The sequence below is a fragment of the Anser brachyrhynchus genome, assembly GCF_964034855.1.
Source record: "Anser brachyrhynchus genome assembly, chromosome: 2".
NCBI classification, from domain to species: domain Eukaryota; kingdom Metazoa; phylum Chordata; class Aves; order Anseriformes; family Anatidae; genus Anser; species Anser brachyrhynchus.
The window spans coordinates 154204083-154217061 of record NC_137695.1 but is presented as its reverse complement, the minus strand read 5'-3'; positions in this window follow the sequence as shown (position 1 = coordinate 154217061).

Below are 12979 nucleotides of genomic sequence, written 5' to 3'. Positions count from 1 at the left end.
CATGGAAATACAAAAAGTTAATACTAGGATTGTGACTCCTTAGATGTAACCACTTAAGGTGAACATGAAAAATATCAAGAGGGTTTTTCTCATTTAAATTCACATACACAAGCACTTTTTTGTTATAAACACTGCCGTGCTTCTTATTTTAGTTTCTAAGCTGAAGAAGTATTTTTGTCCTGAGCACATTTTATAAAATACACAGCACTGCAACCACCGGCACGCACGAAAATGCATCAGAAGTTCTGTATTTGCATAGAACTTTGTGTGAACGCTGCAGTACAGCCATGTATTTACTATGGACAAGTGCATGCACATTAAAAAAAAATAAATCCTATGAGATCTTGATCAAATGCATCTGTCCAATTGATGCAAACCTCTGGATTTTCAAATTGGGGTGAACGAAGGAAGCATTACAGATGGCAGTTGCCTCTTCAGAAGAGATCATGTAATAGAGGGGAAAAAAGCTTGCCTGCAGAATAATCAGCGTGCTTCTCTATTTTATTTCCTGGAGTTAAATGCCCCATGTCATCGCTAATTAGGAGAACTTCACTGTTTCTGGTGTAGCTCTTTCTGTTCCGGAAAGTCACCCTGCCGTGGGTTGTCGAGCTCCGGGAATGGCGGATGTTGAGAGCAGGGCAGAGGCGAGAGGAGGATTTACCTGTAACGCTGCATCTTGCCCCTTCGCTGGCTTGCGTTACGTGGTGACTCGTGGTGGATGCTCTTGAGCTAGTTCACTGGTGATTTCTCCTCTTGCTTCTTGTATGTAGGAACGCAAGGTGTTTGCGCAGCACGTCTTTACAGCACGTCGCAGAGCGCAGCGCAGCACGCTGCTCTTCCTGCTCAGCGTGGATCAGGTCCCTGGCTTGGCACACTGTGCGGCCCCACAGCCGCTCGTGCTCATGTAGCCGCGGGGTTTGCAGCCAGAAGGAATCCTCGGGTCAGCGCTGCCACCGCTCACCAGGCACAGGGAGTCATCTTTTCGGCAAAGCGTCTGTGTCTGGAACTAATTGGTACTGCGGATATCAAGTAAGCAACCTGAGCAGATCAGATGGGGGTGGGTATTTGGTGTTTCGGCAGGCTTGTTTTAGGTGCATTTGAGACATAAAATTCATGGTGCAGAAACATGCATGAACAAAACTGCAGTCTTTTTACAATTACAGAAAAAAAACCTTTTTGATATGACTATTAGAAGTTAAGTAGTAGAAAAAGTTAAAATTTGTAAAACCAAAGAGCCTATCGATGTTTGTATTTCAATTAAGGCTATCATTTGAGTATTTGGGATTTGCAGAAGTTTGAGTTCTACAGTGGCCTCAGGTTTTGGGGCTTAAAGTTTGGCTACTCCTTGGATAAACCCATGTGGGAGTAGATCACAGTGGTACTGTTGTCGAAGCATTCCAAGTAGTTTGGCTGATCCTAAGGGAGACAACCCACTGAAAAGCGTCTTGAGGAAAAATTTCTGAAGGTAAGCCAAGCTGCTGTTTTGTTTTGTTTTAAAGTTGAGGATGTGATAAGAGAACGAGTATTGTGTGTTGTGCATGCGTGCATCCTTGCCTGTGCATGGTTGCAAGTGCTGGTGTTAAAAGTAAGCGCTAACTTCTTTTCCTCTCTGTGAAAATCCCAATTTGAGAATTAAACAGACTAATTCTGTTTCTCCTTAGCCATATCTACTGGTTAATTCTCACCGTTCTAATTTGTGCTAAAGTAAAACAAAACGTCAGACTTAACCTAGAGTATGTTTAAAGGTTCTAGGAATAAAATAACATTGCACAATTTGGAAACGCATTAGGTCATGTAGATCGTTTTTCTTCCATTGTGTTGGTGCTTTCTAAACAGATAAGTCATAATCCCGTGGCGCCAGTGACGGCATAAAACAAAGCTGGAAAAATAGCTGGGAAAAGGCTACAACGTGTATGATTTATAAGATTGTCCGGAAGTTTTACATAGATATGGTGGCAAAGGTAAGTCCCTTAACATTAGTCAAAAATTAAATTTCTCTTAGAAAAAAACATGCAGGCACAGTTAATGCAGTTTGGGGGGTGGGGGGGCACTTTTGAAAACAGGCATTTACTCTTCTGTTTAATTCTTCCTGCTTTTGCTTTGTTTATGACAAAAATCCAAACTTATTTAAATAAAAGTACATTGGTACGCATTTTTCTTGTCTGTTTTGTTCGCTAAGATTTTTCTTCCAGTAACTGCGTGCTCCTCCTAACCAAGTATGCCAGGTACATCCAGCTCGGTTCATGTTTTCTAGGGGTTCTGTGCAAAGGGCATAGATAAAATTTTGTCTTCCACCATTCTGCAGGGGCTGAGTATCAGTAACGTGGGTCTTAGCTGTGATGTTGAAGCCCATTCAGGCAGTCCAGGAACACCCGGGCGGTCCCTCTCTGTTAGGGATCAGCAGCCCATCTAACGTGTCTGTTTAAAGCAGGAAAGCCCAACGCATGGGCTCTATGCACCATGAAGGGAATGCAGTTTGTGTCAGTCGGGATCATTTGCTGCCTGATAACATCTCTTTCTCGGTAGAGAAATAATTTCCTGTAAACAATATGGCTTTATCTGTCGTAGGAATCTGCCGCTTTAATAAAGTGAAAAATTATTTTTTCCAAACTTTACACAAGCCTTATCTTTCTCTGACAGGAAGAAAGGGAGGTGGCAGGGATGAAAGATGCTTTGTGAACTGAGCTATGTTTACTTAAGGTTATGGAAAACACGCAGAAAATGTACCCATTAAATGCATAGCTCACTACATTCTTTTAAATGCATTTTCCCAAACATTAAGGAAGGGTAGAATTGACTAACTACCAGTTTGTAGGAAATGTGGTGCATGAATTTTCTTTTGGGGGAGATGTTTCACGCTTACAACGTAAGGAATTTATAAGCTGGCAAATCTCTTCTTAACCCGGATTCCGGTTTAGAATTAAATAGTCGACAGAAACGCTAGGGCTGAATGCGATTTCACGAAATATGACATTTTTGCAGACTACACGAGGTCTTTTCTATGCCATTAAACTGCCTGCTGTAGCCATCGTAGGTTACACCCTTACTCCTGAGCGCGGTGGAGATGCACCACATGCCCGCTATCTCCACTTTCAAAGCTATTCTGGTGCTCCAGGCGTAGGCGCTTCTCCATCACCAAGCCTTACTGGTCCCGCGCTGTCAGCTAGGAGGTACGAACCTCGTACAGGCGCCTTGACAGAGGTGTTGATGAAACTTTGCTTCTGCTCAGTCAAGAGCCTCTCACACACGCTTGCGTAATTTGCAGTCTTCCAGAAAAGTTGGTGTTACGGGATAGAGACAGTGAAACGGGAAACAGACTGGATCATAGCAGAAGGAGGTCTCTTTGTGAGCATGGGGACAATAAAAGTAATTTAATACAGAGTTTTCAGGTCAGATGTACCAGTGTACGTGTGTACTCTTGGTGCTAGAGGCCAAGACCAAGAGAACATCCGTTGGTTTCCGCTTTCAAGTGAAAGCGGCAGGTATGGCTCAGATACAAGCTCAGGAAAATCACTGCATATTTTTTCCTTTGAAAAGATGTAAAAGAAGAAAAAAAGTCATCCAAAAAGGGCTCTTTTTACTGACGTATCCTGTCCTTCAGAGAACTGAGGCGTTCTGCTTCGTGTCTTAAATGCATTGCTTCTTCTCATTTTTATTTGCTAAAATTGATTAAAGGAAAAATAAATAGGTATCTTTAAATGTGTAGAGGCTTGTTCTCTAGAAAATTTACTTCCAGATAGGAGACCTAAGGAAGGACAAGCTCTAAAGTTCAGGACTAAGCTTTTCAAGGTTCAATCAACTCTTAACCGCTTAGTAGCAGTCTTCAAATGATGGCTGTATAGTAGTTACAGGAGCTCAACTTCAGATACCAAGTTTCACACGTGACTGTTTGCCACTGCACCTGTGTAGTTAAACCATATAATAAGAGGTTTTAATGGCTACTCCTTAAAATGCTAGATTTGCATTAGATATGGTAAGCTTTTAATTCTAATTTGGGGAAACAGTAGTAGATTTCCCCTTTTTAAGAATCAAGTAAGTTGTTTATAACAGCAATCAAGAAGCATTCTTGATTAAAAAAAAAAAAAGTTAATTTTGGCTGATATACCTGTTCCATATTTCCGATAACTGGAGAGACTCCTGTTGTCTACAGGGGGGATGTGCGTAAGTGGGGTTTGTACCTGTTATATACATAAACAAAGCTGCTGAAGCCAGTTCAAACTCCAGGGAGAGCAGGACTTCTGGTTTTATTTTGACTTCTTGGGATGACATTAAGATGCAGAGGTAGCTCTGGTTTTACTGAATTTTGCCATATAAGCTTTCTTCTTCATTCTTAATGTGTGAATATGACAACGGATGGTATTTGCAGTGTTTGCTGCTGGAGAGTAAGTGGCTGGCAGAACATTATCATCTTCCATGTACATCCCGCTTTATACTGAATTTTGGGTCCAAAAATGGCTCCAGATAAATGTAATGTGTACTTATGGCACAACAACTGAAAGGGCGTTAAACTAAATGGAAATAAGATCATTTCCATTCATTTAAAAACTATTTAAAGGAAAGTTACTTAAATGAAGGAACGGATTTTTGGAAACTGCCTTCCTTCCCTGTTGTGATGAGATGTTGTAGCAGTGTGGCAGGGTCCTCATGTTGTGTTTGTCTGAGCTTATACAGGGCAAAACAGTGGGACTGAGGAGCAGTCTGAAGCTTCACCCGCTTGTACGGAGATATTCAGGCTTTTGGGTGCAGTTCGGAGCTTTGCTGGTGTGCAGGATTGTGCGAGCTAGCTGCATCATCAGAACAAAACTGCTTTGGGGTAACCATCGCTGATTTTCCTTCTTGAAGGTTACCCCAGTAGCCACAAGGGCTAGTTATCTTCTAAGGAACGTTAAAAAAAATAAAAAAATAAAAATAGGAGTAAAGCAGAGCACAGTTTAGCGTGGTCCCAAGCATCGGTGGTGTTCCTCACAGCTAGAGATCACTGTACAGTGAATTTACTTGCAGGAATTTAGGACGGCTGTTTCAGTTTGATGTATTTCTATAAAGACAGATTAATAAAGCCTGCAATATTAAATCACTTAATCACACAGATCTGCCTATTTGCCCCATCTATCTGTCTAAGAAATATTGGCATGTCATTCATATTTCCGTTGCTTTTTTCTTTTTTTTTCTGAAGCTTGTGGTCCCTACCGCACATGCCCGAGTGACAGAAAATGAGAATGGCTAAACTTGTGAATATCCCGGTGTAGTGGCAGTGAAGGATTATTTTTTTTTAAACTCTACCATTTTTTAAATTTTATTTTTCCCGGAATAAAAATACTTTTGGCATTTCCATTGTTAGGAATGGATGTTTAGGGAATTCCCAGATTTCCATTTAAAAAAGACACTTTTAAAGCAAGTGGAAAAACACATTTATGGCAAACATTCCTATGTTGTAGGGTGTAATATTGATCCTTAAGATTTTAATCCACTCACAAAAATTAAACTTGAGTTCTGTTGAGATTTAGAAATCCTAGAGCACTCCTGCTGGTTCCTTTCAGAGAAAAAGGGGATGGAGAGTTCCTTCCATGGCAGTACAGGAACTCTTTGCCTTTCACTCCTCCTCATCTCCTCTCAGAAAGAAGGGAAGTGTTCTCCCTCCTGAGGAAAGAGCATGGGGAAGCAAGTGCTAGTAAGGGAAAAACAGCGATACTGTCTTTGGTGGCCTTAGTTTGAGAATACTGGAAAGGAAATGGAGGAGGGAATGCTGGAAGCTAAGCAAAGAGCTATACGAGGAAACTTTATTTTACTTTTTTTTTTTTTTCAAAAGTTTCCTCAGTACACAAACCTTATTTATAGACAGTAAGCAGAAGAAGGGATTATCCCATGAACTGAGATATTTTAATATGAAGAGAAGTCCAGCAATGCCCATGAGGTTCCCTATCCTTTTTTGTTTGCTTTTACAGGGGTTAGCTTTATGTCTGATGGTTATGTTTGTTTGGTGCACCTGTCCGAGTGGAGTTTCGAAGAGCTGCTGTGGCCTAACAAGGGTTATTGTAAGGATGCCTCGATCTCTAAGGCATGGAGCAAGTTCGGGCTCCCTTTGCTTGGATCTAAAATCAGGAACAGGTATATAATTTTTTTCAGTGTTTTGAACAGAGCCTGTTCTCAGTAAATGTCAATGCATGGAATAGGATATACCATGCTGTTTTATTTTGTAATTAATTTATCAGGACAAGGTGCAGCTACAAATATTTCATTGGGGTATCTCTTGGTGCGTTCACGAGAGGGCATTTTCTCTGATGTGGGAAGATACCAGCCAGGTCTTGCAGGTGATACCATCAGTGGAAAGAGACCTGCTTCACCAGGTCCTCTAATTCAGAAGCTACTTCCATGAAGGCCCAAAGGCTTGCTTGGAATTCTGAAGCTACTCTGTTATCTCTGACAAGTTGTCATAACCAGCGTCAGGCAGGACAGAGCCCAGTCTCCGTGGTCTCTGGACACAAAGCCATCACAGAACCTAAACTACTTGAGATTGTGGGTTAAAGGTTTCAAAAATATAAAAGCGGCTCAGGTGAGTATATCCCACCGTCAGATGATTTTCTAATTCTCAAGGTTTGTAATTAGGTGCTAAAGTAGCCTGGAAAATAGCGTTTCCCAAAGTCAGCATGACACGTGAAAGTTGTATTTAATTTTATGCTACTCGAACCTTTGCCAATGTGTGGTGGTGGTGTGACTTTTCTCAGAGATATAAGAAAATATTAAGGAAAATCATAGAATCATAGAATATCCCGAGTTGGAAGGGACCCATAAGGATCATCGAGTCCAACTCCTGGCACCGCACAGGTCTACCCAAAAATTCAGACCATGTGAATAAGTGCACAGTCCAATCGCTTCTTAAACACCGACAGGCTTGGTGCAGTGACTACATCCCTGGGGAAAACAAAGTATTCTAAATACTGTTCTACCATTCCTGGTTTTAAAAACAGAGATGTATGTATAGGATGACACAGACCTAATTAACTGACCGGTAAATATTGGAATGCAGGGAAATTTGCTCTTAATTTATTCTCAATGTTAAAGAACACTTTAACATTTTTTAAAGGATTTAAAGTTATTTGAAGGAATAGTTATTTAAATTGCACACTTGGTAATTGTAATCCCGAGAAGTTTGTTTTGCTTGTTAAACTTTTTCATTGTTTGGCAATATTAAGCAGCGGTTAGATGGGGAGAGCACAAGTAGTATGTCTCTTTACCACAAGATGGAATAAAATCTTTATTTCTTAGCGATATGTAAGAATTAATATTTGACAGTAGTATAATTAAAAAAAAAAAAACAGAAATGGCATCTAGTTCTACTGGAAGATATTAAATGCAAGTAGACTAAAAGTATCAAAGGAAGAGTGGTAGGCTCTGTTTGCACATTTCTTTTAAACTAAATATGTAAAAAATGCCCCAAATGTCCTCCTCTTCCCCCCCCCCAAAGTGTTTCATACTCCAAATTGAGACCCCTTATTTATTTTCTAGTAGATCATGATTTGAGAACACGCACACGCATCCCACCTGTATAATGTCATCTATTTACTGCCACTGTTCTGCGCACAATGCTGTTTGGAGTTGCTCCTTCCGAACGCGTGCTAGAAATGAACTCATGACCCTTGGAAACCTTCATTAAAACTCTGTGTCAGATCTGCTGAGGTCATTTTGGTGTGGCTTTTCTTTTTCCCCCATTGGGGTTAAATGCTGTTTTGAGACGGCTCCTGTCGTACTGAGCAGTGTATGATTTAACTCGCTTGAATGTTGTCTCCTCAATGCCGTATTGTAAACATGGTGGGCTGAGGAGCTTTCCACTTGTTTATTTATATTCTTTTATTTATTTATATTCTTTCTATTCTGCAGGAATTCCAACACCACCACCACATCCAGTAAATATGTTTACATGTATGTTTAGCTCTGGCTTCCTCTCCTCCCATCGGAAAACTTAGTTAAGAGGAATTCACGTTTATTTTCTAGGTTATCATTTTCATTATTATTATTTTAATATATTTTATATAATTTAGTATTACATATATGAAGTGTATTATTATTATTATTATTATTATTATTATTATTATTATTATTATTATTATTATTATAGCCCAGATTTCCCAGATTTCTAAATTTGTTGCTACTTTCTGAATCCTTTTGATATTTTTTTTCCACAGTACTTGAAAGTGCTATTTTTAATCAGTGAATTTAGGAAACAGACTTTGTTCAACCATTTCACATGTTTAGTAACAGGCAATAAATATTTAAATGATCTAGGATGGTGTTTCATGAGAATGAAGTTTTGGATATAGTTTTTCAGCTTTCTTTTTGGTGCTAGAAAATTTATAGTATGTTATATCAGAAACAATTTCCATACAGATCTTCATCTTTCTTTATTTTTTTAGACTGCTTAAAGTACAAAGTTAAAGTATTGTACCAGAAAGACTGCGTATATAGTAGGGGTTAGAAAAATCAAGATCTGGTGAAGGTATTTCTAGGGTTATGCTGATAAGGTTAACTTACTATAGCTTCTCCAGCTGAAGTAATATTAAATATTGTGTGATGCACACGAAAGTCTGCAGTCCCTTATTAAAATAGCCACTTTTGATGCAGAAGCATTTTAATTAAGCCTCACACCTCTTTTTTTAGATAAATATATTTTGTTTTACAAGCAGGGAAGTAGATTTTGTGCATCTGTGATCTGTTGTATGAAGTTAGGAGGAGTTAGGGTTCTTGCTTTAGGGAAAGAAAATTTCTCCCATGAGTGAGATACAGGCCAAGGCTTTAGCCTGACCAATGTACAAGCTACATCTGTACCGACAAGTAATGCTAATTCTAGGGACTGATTCCTTCCCATCTCTTTTCTTACCACCACTAGAAGATTTCACACACTGCTTAGGGCTGTCTCCTCTAGCCTGGTGGCACCCGCACTGCATCTTCTCCGTCACTGGTGTAGTGCCGTAACGTGTGTGTGTTCTCTCAACGTCTGATGCGATGGTGCTGTGCTGTAGTTCATTCAAGTAGGAAGCTGAGGTGCACGTTGCATGGCTGAGTGATGGTGGCGGTGTATTTTGGTGCCTGAGGGTCCAAATGCAGCATTGCTTGGATGGGGGAGGAGGACTCCAGGAAAGAAGGAGCTTACTCAGTGGGCCAGTAGGTGTTGCTTGAAGCAAACTGTTCCAAAAACTCAGGGGTGACTGTTTTGGATGGAACTAGTTCTGCATACTCAGAAGCTTGGGGGATGGATATAATCCCTCTAAATTACTTAATGGCATGGACTCACTCATTCAGTTCGAAATTTAATCCGTTTCTTGCCCTTCTTCCACTTACTCAGATCCACTCACCAGTGTATCCTACTTGGGTCTGTCCATGGTTATAGATGTTATACCACCATGTGGCTGGCTTGGGGATACCAGCAGTGTGCCCTGACAGTCAGAAGGTCCAACCTTACCCTGGAATGCATCAAGCACAGCATTGCTAACTGGTTAAGGGAAGGGTTTGTCCTGCTCTGCTCTGTGTTCGTGCAGCCTCACCTTGAGTACTGTGTGCAGTTTTGGGCACCACAGTATGAGAAGGATATAAAACTGTTAGGGAGTGTCCAAAGGAGGGCTACAGAGATGGTGACGGGTCTGGAGGGGCAGACATATGAGAAGCGGCTGAGGTCCCTTGGTTTGCTCAGCCCAGAGCAGAGCAGGCCGAGGGGAGGCCTCATGGCGGCCTGCAGCTCCCTCACGAGGGGAGCGGAGGGGCAGGCGCTGAGCTCTGCTCTCTGGGGACAGCGACAGGACCCGAGGGAACGGCATGGAGCTGGGACAGGGGAGGGTCAGGCTGGGTGTTAGGGAAAGGGTCTGCACCCAGAGGTGGTCGGGCACTGGGACAGGCTCCCCAGGGACGTGGTCATTGCACCGTGCCTACCAGAGTTCAAGAAGCATTTGGACAATGCTCTCAGACATATAAACTGTCTTTTGGGTGGACCTGCATGGAGCCAGGGGTTGGACTTGTGAGTCCTTTCAAACTCGGGATATTCTATGATTTTTGAGGGCTAGGGAGAGGGAGATACAGGGAAACCTCAAGCATTCCCCAAAGCCATAATTGGCAGACTTGAGTTTGCTCTTTTTACCAAAAGACCGCTATTGGGGCTTCCCCCACGGTGGGGATGAGAAGCTTTCCTTGTCTCTCAGGAGTCAGGGAGAAGCCTAAAATGTATGTTTCTGTCTGACAGTGGGCATGTGGAGGTTTGCAGTGTGCCAAGCTCGGACCTTTCACTGATGGCTTTGGTACTGGAGCTGGTTCAGCCATCTCCTGCATGCATAGGAACCATGAAGTACCTGAAGGTTTTGCTGGGTCCTCAGAAGGATTTCCTCTAGTGCATCCAGGTGGGATATTAGAAAATCCTGTAGTACTGACCTTCCCTGAGTTTTTGTTTGAGCTGCTAGAAAAATAGGTAAGTAGAGTCACACTGAACTAAGGGCTTCCAATATCTTGTTTTCACTGATAGCTCACAACTATTAATTAGATCTGATGGCGGTTCTTACTGCAGAATAATAGCACAGATTGATGAAATAGTCTTTAGTCAGGAGTTACTGTGACTAAAGGCCACTTTCTGATTCCGTTACAGCTGGATGATTTCACTGATTCCTAAGGTATCTTCTTTTAGTTTTCATTAATGTAAATGAGACTAGAATCAGGCTTAGGTCAGAATATAACTGGAGAAACTAAGTATGTGCAAATGTAAAAGCATGTGGAGTGTGCACATAACTACATAAGGGTATTTAACTATAAAGTTTTACAAAATTCTCAGCGAAGATGTGACAGGGATGACTAATTTATGAGCATAGCTCCCCAGTATGAACATGAAAACTGAAGTTGTATATTTTTATTGGATGTTTGAGTAATGGTGTCTGTGTTACAAAAATAAAACCCCAACCCAAAACCCTTGACGTGATGTACTAATGAAAGTAGACTGAGCAGATGGTTTTTAGGGGCTGTACTAAACGTATTATGCAACTGTGCTGTTCTTTCAGGGAAAGATAAATGAGGCAGAAAGAAATATAGCTAAACCTTTAAAGCTTATTTTTCATTCATTGCCAGAACAGAAAAAGACGTGAAGAACATTCCAAAAATAGGAGAAATATTCAGGTGTGCAAGCTACAAAACTTACTCTTTCACCATCTAATTTGAGTAATTATCGCATTGCAGCACTGGAGTTAGAAACTTGTTCAGTGCATTGAATTTGTATGAGGAAAAATCATTGTAGGACCAGGAAAACCCTGCCAGCATGGCTAACAGAAGAATCCTAGATGGAACACACAGTTCCTTAGTTTGGGGATATCACAAAATGAAGCCTGAAAATACAAGTTTAAACTGAAGGAGTAATAAGAAGGAAATTTGGAGAGCTGATACCATTTAAGGAGTTTAACTGTGATTTAGGAAATTCAATTAAAAAAAAAAAGAAATTGTAAATAAACCTCTGCATTAAATTATTCTGTGAGAGAGATGGAGGGGTTTGGGTTAAAACTTCCACAGAGTGCAGTGCATGTGTTTTCCTCCTCATAAGGAGCAAAGAAGGAATAGGTGGATATCTCACATCATACGACATTGCTAGGAGTTGCCCAACATATTCAGACACGTGGGTGATTACCACAGTCTAAGTTATCTCCTCCCTTTTTTCCCCCCTTTTAAACAGATGTTCATTATGTTCATACATGGATTCCCAAAGGAAACAGCTTTCTGATTGCTGGATGCTGTCAGAACAAGCTGTATTTATTATTAAACTTTGGAGATCTGAATTCTGCTTGTTGTGCGTAGAAGTGTCTTAGAGTCGGGAATACAGAATTGTTGCCTTTCTCAGGGTATGAAATATAAGCTGTCAAAAGAGAAAACTGTGTTGCTTCTGGCCCTCAGGAAATCTACAGGAGTTTTGCTGTTGACCTTAATGAGACTGAACTTTCTGTAATACAAATGGAAAGTATGTATGAACTTTCTGTAGTATAAATATGGCCCGTCGTAACCTATCCATACTCCACTGGTGATAGAACCTTTTGTAATCGAGGAATACTAGTCTGAAAAGGATTTTATATACAGCTTTTTCCAATCTGTTTTTAAGGATTGTTTTCAGTCATCGATATCTATTATGTCAAAGCGTGAATTACTGGGCTGTGTTAATATGGAATTTGCAGTGTGATATGCAAAGACTAATGAGCTAATCAATGATTCCACCATTTCACAAGCTAGATACTCAAACTTTCTTAAAAATAAATAAATAAATAAATTGTTTCAAAGGTTGCTCCTTCAAAATGTTATTTAGATGTTATTAACATATCTATCCATGCAGAGTGAGGAGAGGAAAGTATGCCCATGGCTTAGTCAGTACTGCCCAAAAGTCCGGAATCTTGACTTGAAATGCCAAGTGGGTTTGGAACTGCCTGTGAGCTGAGGACACCGAAAGGCAGCAGAGGTTCATTTTCAGTCCCCAAGAACGGTTATGTGAGAATGAGCAGTGATCTTTGATTTAAAACATTCAGTTGCGTGCATTTGAAAGTCAGCCATCAGAGTTCACAACTAACTGGTTTTTGTTTGTTTGTTTGCTTTTAACCAAACAAAGGAGAGCTTTCAATAAACAGAAGCAACAAGATGCTTTTCATTTGCTTATATGTAAATCCCCATTACTTCTCCTCTCTCCCTTTTTGGGTGAAAGTCCTAGCGGTGTAATAATGTATGCATACAGTTTCTTGTAATTTAAAAAAAAAAAACAAAATAATGAAGCAACAAGTTCCCACCAAACTTATGGTTGCCTTAACCATTGAACGTGATGGATAGATGAAAGCATATCATATTTTATTTAAGCTTATTAAAAAAAAAAAAAGGCACCAAAGGTTCATAGAGCCTGAGACGTGTTTTATAATGAGGTGCATGTGGAAAACAGAAAGTAGGTCCTGTGTGTGTATTATATATTTATAAATATGTATTATTTAAT